At 42.1% G+C, this 23353-nt stretch overlaps 1 protein-coding gene across 3 annotated transcripts in view; it reads left to right on the plus strand.

Annotated features, from left to right (window-relative positions):
• The window catches only part of LOC138751829 (plexin domain-containing protein 2-like), a 558229-nt gene that overhangs the window by 283821 nt on the left and 251055 nt on the right, over nt 1-23353 (plus strand). The window lies entirely within an intron of this gene.

Genomic DNA, 23353 nt, shown 5'->3' on the forward strand with positions numbered 1-23353 from the left:
GACATGCTGAATTCCTCCAGCAATTCTTTTATTTGCTTGAAATTTAGTCAAGTTGGTGGTGATAGAGGACGTATATTTGCACAACTGTAGTAAAAGAAACAGGCAGTCAGATAATTAATTGTCATTGTTTGTAATGAATGTAAATCTTCCTTAACATACTTTGATGAGCATTTGATTTAATTCAATAAAAATAAGTATTTGGTGCTATTTTGAAAGGATGTCAAAAAAAAATCAGGATGTATCTTGCAGTAACATCAGTTGCTTATTTTGCAATTATTATCATATGGATCTTATTGGGACGAAAATGTAAGCCAAGTATCTTCAGGACCAAAGTGTTATTATATTAACCAATACACATGTAAATTATCTCTGTGAGCTTTAAAACAATTGTTAAGTTGAGATGAAATTTTAAATCGGTTAACAAGAACAGGATAAATATATTTTCATTTAGTACAAGATCTAGACTGACATTCTGAAGTCTTGGCAAAATAGTGCCAAATGCCAGCTTTTTACTGAATTATATTTAACCTAAAGAAAGCATGCTAGAATAAATAAATGCATAATTTTCTTATTAATCATTTATTTGGTTGCCTGTGCCTTACTACATTTACGTAAACACTAAAACATTTCCTCTGTTAAATAAAATATTGTTGAAAATTTGATGCTATGAAGTTTTGCAGTGGTCAGAATTTGAAGGTCAGGGTTAATTGTGGATAGGGACCGTGGAAGCAATGCCTATGTGAAAAAAAAAAGTTTTTGGGCTTTAATAATAATACGAATATCATTAGTACCGATTTTGTGACACAAACCTATACCCATGAGGGAAATTCAGTAGCAGTCAGCTAACTGACTGATTATCTGCAGACACTTTGAGTAGTTCCTCAGGCCAGTTATTTTCATGCATATATGATTATTAAAAAAAATCCCTGAAGTGACCAGGTCTGCACAAGTTCTGTTTTGCACAGTTAAATAATGAGTAATATTCATCCAAAAATAATGGATTTTTAAAATTACTTATTTTCCCTTAATGTATTGAAATGGGAGGCAAGGAGTAGAATCCACCATTCCAAGCAAATGTGAAGCTTAAGTTAAATTAAGTATTGAGCCTCTTTCAATCGACATTTCAAACCATGGGCACAAAAAAATTGAGTGAAAAACATCAGGCAATCTGCATTAATTCATTTTCCAGAAGGTTTATGCTACTGAAGTGTGGAAAAGTGGGAAAAGGTTTAAACTCTCCTCTGGGCCTATTTGAGCATTGTTTTCTCTCCCTGATACTTCTGCTGTGTTACAAATAGTTCCAGAGGCTAGAAGCATAATTTTGCATCTGTTCCAGCCTGGGGAAAATTATGTGATCTTTCAGGTTTCACAATGCCTCACTTAGATGTTAAACCCCATGAATTCTCGATGCTGAAATGTGAGCAGTTCATGTTAAATGTTTTGCATTGATTTTATTTGCTTAGCTTTCTGCAGGGTATGAAACAGTTTCCTTTTTTTTCTGCATCAAAGTTAATAGCCTGAATAGAAGCCTAATAGCCTGATCGTTCCTGAGATTGTCTGATCTCAGAAGATAAGCAGGCTCAGGCCTGGTCAGTACTTGGAGGGGAGAGTGTCTAGGAACACCAGGTGCTGTAGGTTTCTGTGAGGGGTGCTGGACAAAGTGGCAACTCTCTATCTGCCTTACAGTTTATAAAAGACATAGTATTTAATGTACGTTACATTCTAAATGTAGTATTATGTGAGAATGATAGAACCTTTACTTTTTATGAATTATGGATCATCCAAAATCATTTTTGAAGGCATTATGTGATGTTAAAAAACTAAACAATTTCCAGAAATGTATTCAGCAAAACAAATTTTTCTACTTTCAATGTCTGAATAATAGGATTTGAGGCTCTTTGATTGATGACATATCGCAGAAGCTACCAACATAAACGACCAATACTTGTCTCTAAAAATCTTTCTCCCACTTTTTTTATTTATTCCTTTAAATGAACTGGACAGAAGTGAAACAAATTGAAGTTATTAGCTGAAATATAGAATACAAATAATAAATAATCAATTCAGGTGATGCAACAGATCACATGATATAAAGTGGAGAGAAAATATTTTACTGCCGAGGTCAGATGGCCATTTTTGATCAAGAAAGATTTGATTGGAATAACAAAGATTAATAGTTTCCTTGATAGGTTTTGGCATCCTGGAACATACCCTCCTGACAAATGTGTAAGATTAAGTCCATCAAAGAATAGATCGTGCAAAAGGGAAGCAATTTACATTGGCTAAAACATTCACTTATTCACTTTTTTTTAAATTTGTTTTAACAGTGGCTCATTAAATGCACTGTTTTTCAATATTCTAAAAGTGGCAATGTTTTGACATTTAGCAGATGTTTCATTAACTGAGTCAATATCTGCACCTGTATTTTGTAATTTCCATTGAATTGTTGCCAAGATCAATAACGTGTCCAGAGAATGCTTTTCCTGTGAAAATAGTTCATTTTAAAATTTATTTTGTTTAACCTAATACATTGAACTGAAGGGTGGAGGCAGTTGGAATCTCGCATTTGATATCAGTCTGAAGCTTGATTTACATTTGAAATGGATCCCTATTTGAATGAAAGTATCAAAATGTGAACACAAAAAGTGAGTGCAAAGCAATTGTCAACTTGAATCGATTAATCTTCCAGAAGGTAAGGAAGGTTTATGCCATAAACCTTCATAATTATTCATAATTGTTTATGAATGGATACATAAGGATACTTTAAGCCACAAAGGTTTATCATACTGATTTTTTATGCCAGGGGTAGGGGGTGGTCTAAACTTGTTCCATTAAAACAGTGGTCTCTCTCCTGATATTTGTTGCCATGTTCAAAATTGTTCCACAGGCTGGGACGCAATTTTACATATGAACCAGCCTTAAGGTACTAATGTGATCCTCACAGCCTCAAATAAATGTTAAACACCATAAACTCCAATTGCTGAAATGGGAATAACTAATTCAATAGCTTATGAGGCAGGAGCTGTTGTGCAGGTGATGATGCAACCATCATCACCTTTGCAGGCAACATGAAGGTTGGACGTGTTGTGGATAGTGTAGTAGATTTTCATAGGTTACAACATGATATTGACAGGATGCAGAGTTCGACGGAAAAGTGGCAGATGGAGTTCAATCCGAATAAATGTGAAGAGATGAATTTTGGAAGGTCAAACTTGCAGGCAGAGTGCAGTTAATTGCATGGTTCTTAACAGTGTGGAAGAACAGAGGGACCTTGGGATCCAAGTGCATAAATCTCTCAAGGTTGCCTTGCAAGCTGATAGAGAAACTCTCACCACCATTGAGAACATGGAACGTAGCCATCAGTGAGTAGCATCAATAATCAAGGATACATATCACCTAAGACATGCCCTGTCCTCACAGATGCCATCGGGAAAGAGATATAGGTGCCACAAGACTTATACCATCAGGTTCAGAAACAGTTGCTGCTCCTCCACCATCAGACTCCTGAACAACAGATTCAGTCATTTAAGGACTTTTATTGTGCTCATTATTTATTACTGAATTTTTTTTTTCTGTAGTTGCGGTCAGATTTTTTTCATCTTATACTTTTTGGGATTGTCTTATCTCAGAAGCTAATCAGACACAGGACTGGTCAGTACTTGGAGGGGAGACCACTGTAATGGATTAAAATATTGGGAGAATTTGGTAAGATTTAGAGTAGGTTACATTCATACACACATTTTTAAAACAGATCTTATTTGAAAGACTGAAGAATTCATATTCAATAACATTGTAGAAAGAATGGAGAATGTAAGCACATTTCCCAAGTAGGTATTAATTGAACTGGCCATAAATTGTTTGGAACTGGAGACAAGTACCTTTCTGCAGGGTGCTTACAGGAAGGTCTCCCCAGGGTTTCATTTATCTAACAACAGCTTGAGCAGAAGAAAAAACTCCTGTTGTTTGCTGAAGAAGGTGGGGGTTTTGCAAGTGAGGAAGTCACATTGGCTTGCTGGAAGTTTTCAGTAGGAGAGAAGAGAAGCCCTCTCAGCATGTGTGTGCATGTGAGACACTGAAAAGCAGCTGAACAGGGCAAGCCAGGAAGAGCTGGTTGAAACTGATGAAAAGTTCCAGAGCAGTGGATGGCTGGAAGTGCTATCTGTCTGATGTTTCTCTTGGAATAAGTGGAACAGAAGGAGCTCTGTCGTAACCTGAAAGAAAGAGGTTACCATCTGGAAAACCCTGATGGGGCAAGTTTCATCAGCGACACACTGAGGTGACTAATGGTGGTACCTCAGTTGTGGAAATCCTGGAACAACAAATCTCTCTCTGCAAACCCTACAAGAACCTTCCTGAGCGGTAAACATTTATCTTTCAAGCACTAAAGTCTGGTGAACTTTATACATATTAAATTCTGTGCACAGTGTAAGAATTGCCTGCAACCAGAGAACTTGGAAGAAAAAGTGAGATTGAACTGTGAACCAAAGAACTTTTCTTAAATTTACACACACATTACATTCACGTGCGCTTAGAATTAGAAGGGGGTTAATTTGGGTTAGTTAAGTATAGATTTAAGTTAACGTTTGATTCTATTTTCATGTTTAAAGTTGATTAATAATAACTTTTGTTTTCAAAACCACTTGTCTTGGTGAATGTCTATTGCTGCTGGGTTTTGTGGTCCTTTGGGCTCATAACACGACCTATGAACATCAGGTTCTGTAGATTTCTGTGAGGGCACGGGACAAAGTGGCAACTCCCTGTCTGCCTTATGGTAGAAAAAAGGTTAAAGCATTTCATGTATGCTACATTCTAAATTTTGCATTACATGATAATAATGGAACCTTTACCTTTTGTTTACATTTCTCTCTTTTGTACACATATCTTTACAGTTTGCACTACCGATAAGTAGAAATTCTGCCTGGCCTGCAGAAAGAAGGAATATCAGGGTTGTATATGATGTCATGAATGTCAACTTTGAACTTTGGTAGTTAAGAAGACTTATGGTATATTGACCTTCAGTAGTCGGGGATGATGTCCAGTTTTGCCAAAACTGCCTAAATATTTTGCCTGGAAGTCAGCCTGAAAAAAACTGAGGTCCTCCATCAGCCAGCTCCCCACCATGACCACCAGCCTCCCCACATCTCCATCAGGCACACAGAACTCAAAACGGTCAACCAGTTTACCTATCTCGGCTGCACCATTTCAACTGATGCAAGGATCGACAACGAGATAGACAACAGATTCGCCAAGGCAAATGGCACCTTTGGAAGACTACATAAAAGAGTCTGGCAAAACAACCACCTGAAGAAACACACAAAGATCAGCGTGTACAGAGCCGTTGTAATACCCACGCTCCTGTTCGGCTCCGAATCATGGGTTCTCTACCGGCATCACCTACGGCCCCTAGAATGCTTCCATCAGAGCTGTCTCCGCTCCATTCTCAACATTCATTGGAATGACTTCATCACCAACATTGAAGTACTCGAGATGGTAGAGTCCGCAAGCATCGAATCCATGCTGCTGAAGACCCAACTGCTCTGGGTGGGTCACGTCTCCAGAATGGAGGATCATCGCCTTCCCAAGATTGTATTCTATGGCGAGCTCTCCACTGGCCACCGAGACAGAGGTGCACCAAAGAAGAGGTACAAGGACTGCTTAAAGAAATCTCTTGGTCCCTGCCACATTGACCACTGCCAGTGGGCTGATATCGCCTCCAACCGTGCATCTTGGTGCCTCACAGTTCGGCGGGCAGCAACCTCCTTTGAAGAAGACCGCAGAGTCCACCTCACTGACAAAAGACAAAGGAGGAAAAACCCAACACCCAACCCCAACCAACCAATTTTCCCTTGCAACCGCTGCAACCATGCCTGCCTGTCCCGCATCGGACTTGTCAGTCACCAACGAGCCTGCAGCAGACGTGGACATACCCCTCCATAAATCTTCGTCCGCGAAGCCAAGCCATAGAAAGAAAGAAGTCGGGGATTGAGTTCAAGAGTTGAGGGGAAATGTTGCAGCTCTATAAAATTCTGGTTGAACTACACTTGAAATACATTTCTGATGGCCTCATTACAGAAATGATGTGGAAGCTATGAAGTGGGTGCAGAGAAAATTTAGGAGGATGTTTCCTGGACTGGAGAACATGTTTTATGAGGCAAGGTTAACAGACTGTTCTCTTTGGAGTGAAACATAGGAGGTAACTTCAGAAAGGTTTACAAGATTATGAGAGGCATAGCAGGGTAGATAGCCAGCACTTTTTTTTCCTGGGTTGACAATAGGAATTATCAAACGACATCTGTACATGATGAGGGGAGGAAAGTTTAGTGGAAAAGTTGGGTTTATGTTTATTAAACAGAGAGTAATGGGTGCCAGGAATCTATTGCTTGGGGTAGAAAATGCTGGCAAAATAGAATTTAAAAGACGCTTAGACAGGCACATCACTGCAAGAAAAAAATAGAGGATTATGGATGTGTGGAAGGAAAGGTTTGGTTTGTTGAGTAGGTTTATATAGGTCAGCACAATGTCATGGGCCAAAGGGTCTGTACTGTTCAGTCATATTTCTCAAAATATGACATATAGGTTTCAAATGTTCTTTCAGTTGCTGATGAGGCCACAATGGATTCTTCATCCAAGGCTTTGCCACCTGTGTTTTGGAGGTGATAAAACATCTGCAATAAATGGCCTTCCAGTAGGTTATTATGGGGGTTAATGCAACAAATTGCTGACCAAGATAAGTAGAAATTCCACCTGGTACCAGTTGATGGTCACAATTTCACCATGGTTAATAATTAATGCTGAGGATGAAAAATACATGCCACCCTTACCATTTCAATGTTTGGTGGAATTTACTAGATTGGGAGGTCATAGGTATTTCTGGTCGTCAGTCTTATTGGATACTTATTGAAAGTTATACAAAGAAAAGGGAAACTTGATCACTCTTGTTTAAAGTCCTCCTAACTTAGCAGAATGAGGAGAGAATATGAGGTCATATTGAAAACTGAGTTACGACAAAAGACAATAGGAGGTTGATAGATCGCTCCCCCCCTTTCTCTCCCACCAGCTATTTCTCTCCTCATCCCCTCCCTTTCTCTCCCCAACCCCTCTCTTTCTCCTCCACCTCATCTCTTCCCCCACCCCAATTCCCCATCAACCCCTCTCTCCCACCCTTCTCCCTTCCCCCACCCCTTCACTCTTCCACCACCCTTTCACTCCCTCCCCCTCTCTCTTCTCCTTTGTACCACATTCTCTCTCCTTTGTCCCGTCCCTCCCCTCTATCCTGTTACCCCCATCAAGTATCCCCCTGTCCTCTCTCCCCCTCTCTTCCCCTCCTCCCCTGATCTGCCCCTGTGCTCCACCATTATCCCTCTGCTCTCTCCCTACCCCTCTCTCTCTCTCCCACCTTCCCCTTTCTCTCCTCCTCCTCCCCTGCTCTCCTCCCTGTGCTCCTCCCATTATCCCCCCCAGTTTCTCCCTATCCCCTCTCTCTTCCCTCCCTCTCTTTCTATCATACAATTCTCATTACCTCATCTTGCCTTTTGCTTCCTAAACTTTCTATATGTTTCCTTCTTCCTCTTAACTAACTGGCTCACCTCTTTTGTCAACCACAGTTCCCTTATCCTACCATCTTTTCACTGTCTCAGTGGGACAAACCTACCCTGAACACCACACAAGTGGTCATGAAATATCTTCCACATTATTTTTGTGGTTTTCCCCAAGAATATCTGGTTCCAATTTTCTCTCCCCAGTTCCTCCCTAATCCCACCCTAATCCCATTGTAAATACCCTTTCCCCAATTCAACACTGTACCTTTTGGTCTCCTTCTGCCCTGTCCATAGCTATATTAAAAGTCAGAGAGTTGTGAGAACTTTCACCGAAGTGCTTCCCTGACCAGGTTTATTACCCAGTACTAGATCCAGTATGGCCTCTTCTCTAGCTGGCTTGTCCACATACTGTGTCAGGAATTCTTCTTGGACAGACCTGATAAATTCTGCCCCATCTATCCCTCTTGCAGTGAGGAGGTGATAGTCAATAGAAGTGCTCCTCAACTTACAATGGGATTACATTCCAGCAAACCCATCGTATGTCAAAAAAAAATCATGTCGATAAAGAATATCGCACCTACAGTTTTTTATACTTAAATTTTGATTACCTTTATTTCACACTATAAAAGAGCACATAGAGCATGAAGAATGTTTGAAGTAAGCTTAACGATACTCTCACAGAATGCTGCCATTGCCCAGCATTGCTAGAGAGTAGCGTTCTGCATATCGCAAGTGTGGGAACAGATCAGAATTTGAAATTGAATGTACGGCGGATTCAAACCATCATAACTTAGAAAAATCGTAAGTTGGACCATCGTAACTAGGGCGCCACCTAAAAAATTAAAGTCTCCCATAACAGTAACCCTGTTATTTCTTCACCATACCAAAATCTGCCTAGTTATGTGATCCTCGGTGTCCTGAGACCTATTTGGGGGCCCTATAGATGACTCCCAAAATAGTAATCACTCCCTTGCTGCTTTGATATCCATTCACACTTTCGAGAGGCTGTGATACTTTTCCTAACCAGTTATGCATCTTCTCCCACTCTATTGCTACCTATTCGATCCCTTTTAAAACATCTAAATCCAGGCACTTGCATCAGCTAACCTTGTCTTTACGTCAGGTGAGTCTCTGAAACAGCCACAACATCATAATTACACACACAGATTCACGGTCAAAGTTCATGTCCCATATTTCTAATACTTCTTGCATTAAAATATTTTTTTTTAAATGCTCCATCTGACAACATTCATGCTTCTTCCACTGCCTGTACTGCATCACAAACTCACTACACATTGCATCAACCTTTCTACCATCTGCTCTATTTTCTACCTTCTCCTTCTGCTTTACATCCCCCTGCCAAACTCATTAAAGCTCCCTGAAGCAGAACTAGCAAACCTTCCTGCAAGGATAATTGTCCCCCTCCAGTTCATATGCAAACTGTCCTGTCAGTACAAATCCCACTTTCCCTGGAAGAGAGCCCAATGATCCAAAATTCTGAAGAGAACCCTCATTAACCATTCCTTCAGCCACATGTTAAACTGTATTAACCTTCTATTTCTAACCTCACTTGTATGTGCTATGGGTAGCAATCCTGAGATCATAATCCTGGAGGTCCTGTCCTTCAACTTTGTAGCAAACACCCCGAGCTCTCTTTTCTGGAGCTCCTCACCCTTCCAACCCATGTCATTGCTCCCTACATAGATCACAATAACTGGCTGCTCATCCTCCCTCTTGAGAATGCCATGAATTTGATCCAAGATATGTCAGACCCTGGCACCTGGGAAGTAGTGTACCATTCAGAATTCTCAATCTCTTCCACAGAGCTTATATCTGTGCTCCACACCAGGGTCATGCCTAGCGCGGAATGCCACACTGACCACCGGCTGGTTCGCTGCAAGCTCAACCTTCACTTCAAGCCAAAGCCCAGGAACAGTAAAGCCCCCAGAAAGAGGTTCAATGTTGGAAACCTGCAGTCAGACGAAGCAAGAGGAAACTTCCAGGCAAACCTCAAAGCAAAGCTCGACGATGCAACCCGCCTCACGGACCCGTCCCCTGAAACCCTCTGGGATCAGTTGAAGACTACCATACTGCAATCCACTGAAGAGGTACTGGGCTTCTCCTCCAGGAAAAACAAGGACTGGTTTGACGAAAACAGCCAGGAAATCCAGGAGCTGCTGGCAAAGAAGCGAGCTGCCCACCAGGCTCACCTTACAAAGCCGTCCTGTCCAGAGAAGAAACAAGCCTTCCGTCGCGCATGCAGCCATCTTCAGCTCAAACTCCGGGAGATCCAAAATGAGTGGTGGACTAGCCTCGCCAAACGAACCCAGCTCAGCGCGGACATTGGCGACTTCAGGGGTTTCTATGAGGCTCTAAAGGCTGTGTACGGCCCCTCACCCCAAGTCCAAAGCCCGCTGCGCAGCTCAGACGGCAAAGTCCTCCTCAGCGACAAGATCTCCATCCTCAACCGATGGTCAGAACACTTCCAATCTCTTTTCAGTGCCAACCGCTCAGTCCAAGATTCCGCCCTGCTCCAGCTCCCTCAACAGCCCCTAAGGCTAGAGCTGGATGAGGTCCTCACCCTGGATGAGACATATAAGGCAATCGAACAACTGAAAAGTGGCAAAGCAGCAGGTATGGATGGAATCCCCCCCAGAGGTCTGGAAGGCTGGCGGCAAAACTCTGCATGCCAAACTGCATGAGTTTTTCAAGCTTTGTTGGGACCAAGGAAAACTGCCTCAGGATCTTCGTGATGCCACCATCATCACCCTGTACAAAAACAAAGGCAAGAAATCAGACTGCTCAAATTACAGGGGAATCACGCTGCTCTCCATTGCAGGCAAAATCTTCGCTAGGATTCTACTAAATAGAATAATACCTAGTGTCGCCGAGAATATTCTCCCAGAATCACAGTGCGGCTTTCGCGCAAACAGAGGAACTACTGACATGGTCTTTGCCCTCAGACAGCTCCAAGAAAAGTGCAGAGAACAAAACAAAGGACTCTACATCACCTTTGTTGACCTCACCAAAGCCTTCGACACCGTGAGCAGGAAAGGGCTTTGGCAAATACTAGAGTGCATCGGATGTCCCCCAAAGTTCCTCAACATGATTATCCAACTGCACGAAAACCAACAAGGTCGGGTCAGATACAGCAATGAGCTCTCTGAACCCTTCTCCGTTAACAATGGCGTGAAGCAAGGCTGTGTTCTCGCACCAACCCTCTTTTCAATCTTCTTCAGCATGATGCTGAACCAAGCCATGAAATACCCCAACAATGAAGACGCTGTTTACATCCGGTACCGCACGGATGGCAGTCTCTTCAATCTGAGGCGCCTGCAAGCTCACACCAAGACACAAGAGAAACTTGTCCGTGAACTACTCTTTGCAGACGATGCCGCTTTAGTTGCCCATTCAGAGCCAGCTCTTCAGCGCTTGACGTCCTGCTTTGCGGAAACTGCCAAAATGTTTGGCCTGGAAGTCAGCCTGAAGAAAACTGAGGTCCTCCATCAGCCAGCTCCCCACCATGACTACCAGCCACCCCACATCTCCATCGGGCACACAAAACTCAAAACAGTCAACCAGTTTACCTATCCCGGCTGCACCATTTCATCAGATGCAAGGATCAACAACGAGATAGACAACAGACTCGCCAAGGCAAATAGCACCTTTGGAAGACTACACAAAAGAGTCTGGAAAAACAACCAACTGAAAAACCTCACAAAGATAAGCGTATACAGAGCCGTTGTCATACCCACACTCCTGTTCGGCTCCGAATCATGGGTCCTCTACCGGCATCACCTACGGCTCCTAGAACGCTTCCACCAGCGTTGTCTCCGCTCCATCCTCAACATCCATTAGAGCGCTTTCATCCCTAACGTCGAAGTACTCGAGATGGCAGAGGTCGACAGCATCGAGTCCACGCTGCTGAAGATCCAGCTGCGCTGGGTGGGTCACGTCTCCAGAATGGAGGACCATCGCCTTCCCAAGATCGTGTTATATGGCGAGCTCTCCACTGGCCACCGTGACAGAGGTGCACCAAAGAAAAGGTACAAGGACTGCCTAAAGAAATCTCTTGGTGCCTGCCACATTGACCACCGCCAGTGGGCTGATATCGCCTCAAACCGTGCATCTTGGCGCCTCACAGTTTGGCGTGCAGCAACCTTCTTTGAAGAAGACCGCAGAGCCCACCTCACTGACAAAAGGCAAAGGAGGAAAAACCCAACACCCAACCCCAACCAACCAATTTTCCCCTGCAGCCGCTGCAACCGTGTCTGCCTGTCCCGCATCGGACTTGTCAGCCACAAACGAGCCTGCAGCTGACGTGGACTTTTACCCCCTCCATAAATCTTCGTCCGCGAAGCCAAGCCAAAGAAAAAATACTATTTAATCCCCTATCAATAAATCTTACCTCTTCTCCTTTCTTACCATTTTTGACACAATGCCAGAATCCGTGACAGAGACATGGCCTCCATGGCTTTTCCCTTGTAGGTCGTCCCCCTCAACAATATCAAAAATGGTAGAAATCCGCAGGTGTACCCTGCACTACCTGCTTGTTCCCTTTCCCTCCCATAACTGTCACCCATGCACCTTCTTCCTGCCTCCTATGTGTTATTGCATCCCTGTAACTCCTGCCTATTTCCCGCTCAGCCTCACAAATGATCCAGTGTTCATCCAACTCCAGCTCCAATTCCTTAACACAATTTGTAAAAAGCTGCAGCTGGATGCACCTCTCGCAGATGTAGTAGTCAGAGATACTGTTGGGTTTCTTGACTATCCACATTCTGCAAGAGGAGCATATCCCTGCCATATCATGTACCCAGAGATGCATAGAATTTGTTTTTCTTTGTTTGTCCTGTAAAGGCATTTAAAAAGGCAATAGAAGTATAGCACCCTTACTAAGAAGAGAAAGAGATGTGAAGGAGAGTCCCTTCAGATATATTAAGTGGTGACGGATTCCCCCGTCTCCTCTGATACTGCTGCATCCTGAGCTCCAATCCAGCTAGAGTCATTCAAGTCATCCTCCTTGGTCCCTGGTTTCGAATCCCTGTCATTGGCCAAAACACTAGAGGACCAGATTATCACCCGCATGAATCCGGTCCTGACACTTGGTTTCAACAAGCCACATCAGCTATTGTAACTTATTGTCATAACTCCTGTACCTAATTCACTTAGCAATTAAAAATAAACATGCCAAATGCCTGTTTCACCACTCTGCCTTCCTGCATAATCACCTTTTGGAACTATGCATCCTTAGGGTCACTTCATTAGCAAAACCAAGGAGATGATTGTGGACTTCATGTCAGGAAGCCAGGGGAACATCGAGGATTCAGTAGTGGAGAGGGTCAAGAATCTCAAATTCCTGGGTGTCAACATCTCTGAGGATCTGTCCTGGAGCCTCCATGTTGAAGCAATCAGGAAGAAGGCTCGCCAGCGGCTATACTTTGTGATGTATTTGATAATTTGAGGAGATTATGTATGTCACCGAAGACTCTTGTAAACTCCTACAGGGTTGTTAGCTCGGCCTGTGACATCACAGGCACCAGACTTCACTCCATCAAAGATATTTACATGAGGCGGTCCATTAAAAAAGTAGCCTCTATCCTCAAAGACCCCCACCACCCAGGCCATGTCCTCTTCACTCTGCTGCTATCGGGAAAAAGGTACAGGAGTCTAAAGGCGAGCACTCAGCGATACAAGGACAGCTTCTTCTCTGAATAATCAATGATCCAAAGACACTGCCTTACTTTTCGTGCACTACTATTTTAATTTTTTTATACTATTGCTGTAAGTTGGTTCATAACATGAATGTTTGCCTTTATGATACTGCTGCAAAACACTGAATTTCATGACTTCCTCATGACAATAAATTCTGATTCTGATTCTGCGTTCTGCAACTCTCTCCAAAGCCATAAAATTTATTGTTCAAATTTGGCTTTGGCATGATTTGAATACTTATTATCCTATGGAAATCAGAGATTTGATACAAATCTGTCTTGTTTCAAACTGGAAGGATGTAAATAGAGGATTACCCCCAAGGATCAATTATTGACCCTCAGTTATGTGCAATTGGAGGAGGGGACATATTGCAAGCTAATCAAGTTATTTGATGATGCAAAAAATGTTAGAAGGCCATATTGTTGTATGTAATGCAAGCAGATAAGAATAGTTAGAGAGTGAGTATATGAAAACTTAGTGAATGGAGTTAAATGTAGGAAAGTGAGAGGTCATGACCTCAGGAAGAAGAATACAAAGGCAGACTGTTATATACATGGAAACAATTGCAATGCGCAAAGACCTCAGGGATTTAGGTGTTCTTGTGCACAGATTGCAAAAGGTTAGCAAGTCAGTGGAGCAAATGGTTGTGAAATAAAATGGAATATTGGCCATTATTGCCAAAGAATATGGGGAAGCAGTTTTCCAATTGCTCAGGAGATCTCACAATGAGAACTATTCACAATGTCAGACACTTTGGGGAAGAAAGGATATATTGGTATTGGCAGCCGTGCAAAAGATATTTACTGGTCTTATGAGAGGTCCTATAATGAGTGACAAAAAAAAATTAGATCTGCATTATTCGAAGCTTAGAAAAATGAAGGATGATCTTATTGAACTATGGGTTATGGAAGAAGGATGTCTGGATATAGTTGTAAAATTAGGCAGTTGTCATTTAATACTCAGGTGCATAAAAAAACTTCTTGCCAAAGGTAGTGACTCTTGAATTCTGGGCCCCATAGGTTTGTAAAGGCTAGTTCATCAAAGCAATTTAAAGAGAAAGTAGATATATTGTTTTTGGAAGATCAAAGAATTGAGGGCTATGGGAAATGAAGTCTGGGGCATGTTGAATGGTGGGAAGGTCTGAGGGGCTGAATGACTAATTTGCTGCTATCTTCTTATAATTCTGCATTCTTCAGGGTGACGTTGTTTCAGATAATGTTGCTGAGGAGAAGTACATTATGAAGAGGAGGAAAGGTCCTGGAAAGACGGTAGAGAAATGCCAACCATAATGGTATAGAGGCAGTGATGGAAATTCTAATGGACAGCTCTCATAGATAGATAAAAATTGAACCTGGGAAGTATGGTCCCTTTTAACTCAACAGTGGTAAGGGGTTGAAGTAAGATGATATGGTCAACCGTGGTCAGGCTAAAGAAAGATCACAAACTAGATTATAGATGTATTACCTTTCTCATGGCCATGACTGCTGTGATTTACAACTCTGATAAGAGCAAGTTTATTGCCAGACCAAATATGAAAGCTTCACTGGAATCATTTAAGCAAAAAATTATCAGAAAATTATCAGAAGATTTGAGGACAGAGTAGTGGGAGTGTGGAACAAGCTCCCAGTTGAAGTGGTGAATCTGGACTCAATTTTAATAAAAATTTGGACAGGTACGTAGATGGGAGGGGTATGAAGGACTATGGACTGGGTGCAGGTCAGTGGGACTCTGAGGAGTAATAGTTTGGAACAGACTAGAAGGGCCAAAGGGCCTATTTTACGTGCAGTAATGTTCTATGCTTCCAAGGTTTTATGAAAGGTAGCGTATGATAACATTAATTGGAGTTAAAAGAAAAGTTGCTGATGAGACAATAGGTTGCAAGGTTGCAGGAAGGGAGGTCAAAGGTTGCTTGATTTTAGAGGAATTGATTGTGGTTTTGAAAGGCAACATAGCTTTTGGAACAAGTCGGCTAATATAAGATCCAGGAAAGGAAGTTTGAGTTGAAGTTCAATAGGATAAGGTTTGAGGGACCAAGAGATGGAACTTCTTCAAGATCAGAGGGAGGGCAAAGGAAGATGGCAGAGATTCTCGATTAGCAATGTGGACTGAAATTGTGTACTCAAACCAGACATTTCTAAAGGTGTATCTTATTGCCATTATGATAGTTTAATGCAGCAGTTCTCAACATTTTTATTTCCACTCACATACCATTTTAAGTAATCCCAATGTCATAAGTGCTCTGAATAATAAGGGATTGCTTAAAGTGGTATGTGAGTGGGAAGGGAAGGTTGAGAATTACTGCTCTAGACCCAATTATTACTGAAATCTTTTGCATGAGAAAAATTGTCATTGCCTTTGGAGTCATGAAACCGTACACATAACAATTCAATTAGGTAAAATTAAAACAGTGGTTTTCAAACTTTTTCTTTCCACCCACATACCACCTTAGTAATCCCTTACTAATCACAGAGCACCTATGGCACAGGGATTACTTCTGAATTGATAGGCGGCTGTCAGGGATGAATATCACTGGCTTAAAGACAGCAAAGAATAAATGTCCCAACAATAAACAATTCTACAAGGTATTGTAATGCATCAAACCTCAGAAAATATTACTTTACTTTAGACAACACAGCTCACATCTTGCAAGTACAATGAATAACACTCAAGATTTGCATTTTCTGCCTTCTCCCCGCAGGCATACTCCTACTTTCCACTTTGTCTTTCCTCCCTTTGGTTTCTATGCACTTCTAATTCCTGTACCCTCTAACCTCATCCAGAAATGTTCATTTTCTCTTTCGACAGTTTGGCTCAGTTGGCAGCACTGGACTGACGTTGATTCAAGCCCTGCATCTGAGCAGTCTCAGCTGAAATCTAGGTGCAGTATTGAAAGAATATTACCTTGTCTGAAGCACATTTGTTTCAAAATGTCTCCACTTTATCTCAGATCCCATAGTTAGATAATGATTGAATCTAGACTGCTGAATGGCTAGAAGCACATTGCTGATTACTGATTTGCTAAACCTTACTGTACTTCACTCTTCTGAGTCAACTCTATAATCGCTTAGAATATTTCTTTATGGAACTAATTGCCACTGAAGTTAGTTCATCCCGACAAAAGAACGTCAGTTCCTTATTGTCCTTGGGAATAATAAGTTGAATCTCCTACTGTGGGGTACTTTACTAACTAGTGGGAAGCAATTTATACAGAATTTACACATGTATGAGAGAGAGGAGATGAGCAAATCTACTATTCTAATATCAACTGGGATAGTTATAACTGATTCTTAAATGTTGCAGGAAAATGTCCAATATGGGCCACCAAAGGCAACATCACTGCACTTGATTCTGGGAAATCTTCTTGGCCAACAGGAGGCATATTCATTGACATCTATTATAAGATTTTTTTTGAAGTAGAAATCTGCAAATTCTGGAAACCGGAAATGAAAACAGATAGTTATTGCCTATTGTGAGTTGGAATTCAGTCGCCCAAGGCTACTTTAAATTGATTTGCATTTTTTATGCTTAAATTCACAAGTTTTAAATTGTATGAAGAGAGATAAATTTTACCATAGATTAAACAAATGTTTGGAGTATCTGATTAATCCTTTCCTTGCATTTGAGTAAAGATGCAATGAGTTTCCATGAACTTTTGGAAATCCCAGTTAAAACAAAAACAGTTGCTTCAGGGAACAATCTTCCATCTTTTATTCCTTGCACTTTTTAATTGTCATTTTCTCATGAATGGTATATCTTGCATTTTTGTTTTATTGCAACACTCTGTTTTTATTCTTGCAACACCTGCTGTGCACACAGAACAAAATTATTTACAATTTCTTGTTACACCTGACAAAAAAAAACAATTCAATTTAAACTTCAGAGCTCAGGAACATGAGTGATGAACAAATGTAAGATGTTCCCATTTCAGTACAAATGTCCTGTTTGTAACTTGTCTTCTGTTCCAGTTAGAACATGAATCTCAGATCAGGCAGTGTTTAATGCAGATCAGTTTCAGGTAGGGCACTAAAGAGTGCAATAGAACAGAGGGATCTAGGAATAATGGTACATAGTTCCCTGAAGGTGAAGTCAGATGTGAATAGGGTGGTGAAGAAAGCTTATGGAAATGTTTGTGTGTAATTTGATTAGTATGGTTCATAGTGTGAAAAATTTAAAAAAATTTAAAAAAAAGAAAGCTGATGGTATGTTGGCCTTTATAAATCAGAGCATTGAGTATAGGAGTGGGGATGTTATGTTAAAACTGTACAAGGCATTGGTGTTGCCAAATTTGGAGTATTATGTACAGTTTTGATCACCAAACTATAGGAAAGATATCAAACCAATTGGAGAGAGTGCAAAGAAGATTTACTAGAACGTTGCCAGGGTTATAGAGTCTAAGTTAGAGATATTCTTTGGCATGTAGAAGATTGAGAGGGGATTTGAGGTATTTAAAATGATTAAGGATATAGATAGAGTTGACGGGATGTGGGTTTTTTCCTTTAAGAAAGGGGGAGATACAAATGAGAGGACATGAGATGAGAGGGGCAAAAATTTAGAGGAAACACGGGGAGCAACTTTACTCAAAGAGTGGTGGGTGTGTGGAACAAACTTCCAGACGAAGTGGTGAAGGCACACTTAATATTAGCATCTAAGGAGAAGTTGGATATGTATGTGGACAAAAAATGAATGGAGGGTTACGAGTTGAGTGTAGGTCAGTGGGGTTATGTGGGAGGAAGTGTTTGGCAGGTACTAAAAGGGCCAAATTGGCCTGTTTCTGTGCTGTAATTGTTACATGGTTATATGTCTGTAGTATGTGATTTTAGTTTGTTTGGGTACAGCAAGAACTCGAGTCCAAGACACAGTAGTGTGCCGTAAAACACGCACTTTATTAGTCACAAAACAAGATTAACTCCAAGACAGTCCCATAGTACACAGTTATTAAAACAACAATTTAAAGAAGTTAATGAGATGCAGCAGTGAAAGAGACAGTCCACACACATACACACACGCATACAGAGTTAACTTTACACTACCACAACACTTGCAACTGGCTCTCACCCAACCTAGGAATCCCAACTGAGGGAAGGGGCTCAATGGCATTAGAGTGTGCATGGGTACTCACTACACTTTGGGAGTAACGACCTATGGGAAGGATTCTGTCTCCCTCTAGCTTCCAGTCAGTGGAGGTCTGCGGCTGCTCTATCTGATTGATGGTGACACCCTGGTCAGCGTGTGTATTCGTTACATAAGTTCTCCTCTGGATGGCATGACAGTGACCTGGACCAAGGGCAGGAGTTGACCATGAGGCAGAGGGAGTGGATAATGGGGGTTGTGGTTTAAATAACCTGCTTTGAGGAGTAGAGGCTCCCACTGAATACCTGGTTGGCCAGGTGGAGAGGCTGGGTGGTGCCTGACAGTTCTGTGGGGCTTCTGAACTTGGGAGGACTGCTGATGCCAGCATAAAAATGTCACTAGCTCTCAAAGATATTGTTGCAATCAACTCTCATATATCAGAATCCTTTTAGACAGAATTGGAGATGCTAACAGCAGCAGAGATGACTGACATTCTCCAATGAAAAGAAGCAGGCTATTTTCCAGTGTCAGAGCACCAGATAGGACTAGGTTTGTAGATATACTGCAGTGCAGGTTCTGTTGACTGCACATGTCAGATTATGGGCCCCGCATTTCAAATCACAGAGCACTACTGAAAGAAACTCCAGAGCCTTCAATCTACAGCCTCTCTGTCATGACACATATGCCATCTTTCACATTATTCATTACTTTTGTGTTGGAGGGGATCAGCTCCAATCCCTGTACAAGTTTTGTAAAAAATGGTGCTGTATTTTTCCATGTTCCTCAGGATGTGCAAATGCATCAAATATTTCATTGTGCCTACCCAGCAGCTTACTTCATAGGCTGCCCAATCTAAATGTTCATCAGTAGAACTTAGTGAGTGCTTCTGACACACATGTACATGTTTTCTTTACTTCAGAGGCTGCACTTTTGGGTGGTGAGCCACTGAAAGCAGACCCATCTCTGAACCAAAATCTCATTTATACAGTGTCTGGACTGATGATTGTGGGCGTTAAGTTGGAATATTTTACCGACCTGGGTTGCAATCCTTGGCTCTTTGAAATGAACCAAAGGCAAGAGGCTACATTGGCACTGATGGCAGAGGATTGTATCATCAGAACCTTTCAATCTAAACAATCGGTAGCATGAGCAGGAATGGCAATACAAGATGGAATGGTGATGAGGATACTACCATTATCTGGTAGTGTCATCACACCTACTGACCACCAATTGTGATTCAGTGGTTCGCAACCTTTTTCTTGCCACTCTCATACCACTTTAAGTTTTTGTTTTGCCATAGGCGGTCTGTGATTAGTTAGGGATTGCTTAAGGTGGTATGTGGGTGGAAAGCAAAAAGTTTGAAAACCACTGTTTTAATCGTACCTGATGGACTCGTTATGTGCACGGTTTCATAACTCCAAAGGAAATGGGCCAATGACAATTTTTCTCAAGCAAAATATTTCAGTAACAATTGGGTTTACAGCAATGATACTCAACCTTCCCTTCCCACTCACATACCACCTTAAGCAATCCCTTACTAATCACAGAGCACTTATGGCATAGGGATTACGTAACATGGTATGAGTGGAAAGAAAAAGGTTGAGAACCACTGCTGTAATTGCAAACAGGCCAGAAAAGGAAAAACATCATGTTAGTCCCTGCTGGTTTGCATTTATTGCCTTTGAATAGCCACCACCCCGCTCACCCAGAATTTACTCCTCCTCATCACAGTTGCCTCACCTTCCTGAGGTTGAGCACTGGGAAACTAAATTTTGTCCATTGATTGGTGATCACAATGTGCCTTCAGTCAAGTGAAGCCAGACATCATCTCATTTGGCTGCCCAGGACTCTTAGTGAAATTGGTTGCTTGTCAGTCCCTCCAAACAGTGACATACAGTTGCAGATGTTAGAATTGTCAGCTTTGGTAATAAATTGAAAGGTTCTCAACAAATCAGGTCAACAGGACCATCTGAGAAACTTAGCAAAGGATGAACTCCAATGTTATAAGGTGGACTTGGTGATTCTTGACGATTACATTTTTATTATTGCAAGAAGCCATTTCATCATGCAACATTTCACTCTTCTAGATAAATTTAGACACACAGCACAGTAACAGGCCCTTTCAGCCCATGCACTCAATTAAACCCTCGTACATTTTGAATGGTGGAAGGAAATCAGAGCACCCAGAAGAAACTTTCGCAGCCACTGGGAGAACATACAAACTCCTTCCAAGAAAGCGCCAGATTCGGACCCCGGTCGCTGACACAGTAACACCATGGTTCTAACATATCTGAATTAAACTCCATCTGTTGTTTCTCTGGCTATATCTGTAACTGACTCATATCCTGATACATTCTTTGATGACCCTCAACATTGTCCACCACACCACTGTTTTTTGTGTCACTTGCAATCTTACTAACCCACTTGCCTGCTTTTTCATCCAGGTTATTTGCATATATAATTAAGCAGCAGATTCTCAAAACTGATCACTGTAGAACATCACTAATCATGGCCCTCCAGCTACAATAAAATACTTCCACCTCAACCCTCTGTCTTCTATGAGCAAACCAATTCAGAACCATACTGCCTATTCACCAAGGGACCCATGCATCTTAGCATTCTGGATCAGTCTACCATGAAAGACTTTGTGAAATGCCTTACTAAAGTCCACGCAAACAAAATCCGTGCTCTTACCCTCAACAACCACCTTTGTCACCTCCTCAAAATGCTCAATCAAACTTTAAAACATGACCCGGTCATGTTGACCATCTCTAATCAGGCCATGCCCTTTCTAATGTGTGCAAATACTATTGCTAAGTATCATCTCTAATAGCTTCCCTGCCATAAATGGGAGGTTCTCTGGTCTATTATTTCTCAGATTGTGCCCATTTCTCTTCTTGAACAAAGGAATCATATTTGCTGCTCTTTAGGACATGTTGCTAGTGAGGTCACAAGGGTCTTCATCAAGGCCCAGCAACCTCCACTCAGCTTCTTTCAATAACCATGATATATTCCAGCGGGTCCTGGTGACTTACCCACCTTAATACTCTTCAAAACCCCAGCACCACCTCTTTCTGGATCTCAAAATGCCCTAACACATTAGCATTGCCAACACTACTCTCACTATTGTTAGGTCTGCTTTGTTCATGAATGAGTGAGTCAGACACCAGACTGAGTCGAAATCAAGGTTCTTTATTACCGGATTGTAACACTTGCAACTAACAGTGTTAGTTGGAGAAGGCGCATTCTGCCGTTATCAGCAAGTGGTGTTTTTTATACCTCAGGATACATACTTAGTAAATTATCATACCATTACATTGTCCAATGAATAAACTGTTGCTATCCTTCTCTGCTAGCTTGCTGCACATCAATTTGTCATTACCACTCTTATCTTGAGAGTACAAGGTCACAACTGCATCTTGTTACGGCCCAGCACTGGGTGACTCCTTCTTCATTCCCAGCTCATGATGTTTTTACCTAACACTATCCACATGTCCTTCCCCTTGGTGATTACCAGTGTAAAGTCCTCATTTAGTACCTTTCCTACTTACTCTGCCTTCAAGAACAAAGTTTTCTCCTTGGTCTTTTGAATGTTTTTAATCCTTTCAAGTTGAAGCTTATTATCTAATTGTGCATATATAGCCTGGCACAACTGTATCTATCCAGACCATCTTCTTTGGCTTGGCTTCGCGGACGAAGATTTATCGAGGGGGTAAAAGTCCACATCAGCTGCAGGCTCGTTTGTGGCTGACAAGTCCGATGCGGGACAGGCAGACACGGTTGCAGCGGCTGCAGGGGAAAATTGGTTTGTTGGGGTTGGGTGTTGGGTTTTTCCTCCTTTGCCTTTTGTCAGTGAGGTGGGCTCTGCGGTCTTCTTCAAAGGAGGTTGCTGCCCGCCAAACTGTGAGGCGCCAAGATGCATGGTTTGAGGCGATATCAGCCCACTGGCGGTGGTCAATGTGGCAGGAACCAAGAGATTTCTTTAAGCAGTCCTTGTACCTCTTCTTTGGTGCACCTCTATCTCGGTGACCAGTGGAGAGCTCGCCATATAACACGATCTTGGGAAGGCGATGGTCCTCCATTCTGGAGACGTGACCCACCCAGCGCAGCTGGATCTTCAGCAGCATGGACTCGATGCTGTTGACCTCTGCCATCTCGAGTACTTCGATGTTAGGGATGAAAGCGCTCCAATGGATGTTGAGGATGGAGCGGAGACAATGCTGGTGGAAGCGTTGTAGGAGCCGTAGGTGATGCCGGTAGAGGACCCATGATTCGGAGCCGAACAGGAGTGTGGGTATGACAACGGCTCTGTATACGCTTATCTTTGTGAGGTTTTTCAGTTGGTTGTTTTTCCAGACTCTTTTGTGTAGTCATCCAAAGGCGCTATTTGCCTTGGCGAGTCTGTTGTCTATCTCATTGTCGATCCTTGCATCTGATGAAATGGTGCAGCCGAGATAGGTAAACTGGTTGACTGTTTTGAGTTTTGTGTGCCCGATGGAGATGTGGGGGGGCTGGTAGTCATGGTGGGGAGCTGGCTGATGGAGGACCTCAGTTTTCTTCAGGCTGACTTCCAGGCCAAACATTTTGGCAGTTTCCGCAAAGCAGGACGTCAAGCGCTGAAGAGCTGGCTCTGAATGGGCAACTAAAGCGGCATCGTCTGCAAAGAGTAGTTCACAATCAAAACACACAATACCCCTAGTTTTCCTCTTTTTTAAATTCACATTTAATGTGTATGAGATATGTTGGAAATCTCTTTAATACGACTCAACAAGGACATTTTATGACACCTTTTCACCTTTCTAATGTCCTGCTTGAACTTTGCTGCAACCCTTGTATTCCTCTAGAGCTTCATCTAATTTTAGCTTCCTTTCTCTTTTTGACTTTTACCATGCCATCCCTGTACTCAAACATGCTGGCTCTGGACTAATTAATTTCTCCTCAAATAATTCCCACAGGTCAGTTGTGGTCTTGCCTGACAACAGCTGCTCCCAGTCCACTCACACTAACAACGTCATAATTTGCACTCCCCC

This window comes from Narcine bancroftii, chromosome 1, assembly GCF_036971445.1.
Source record: "Narcine bancroftii isolate sNarBan1 chromosome 1, sNarBan1.hap1, whole genome shotgun sequence".
NCBI lineage: Eukaryota > Metazoa > Chordata > Chondrichthyes > Torpediniformes > Narcinidae > Narcine > Narcine bancroftii.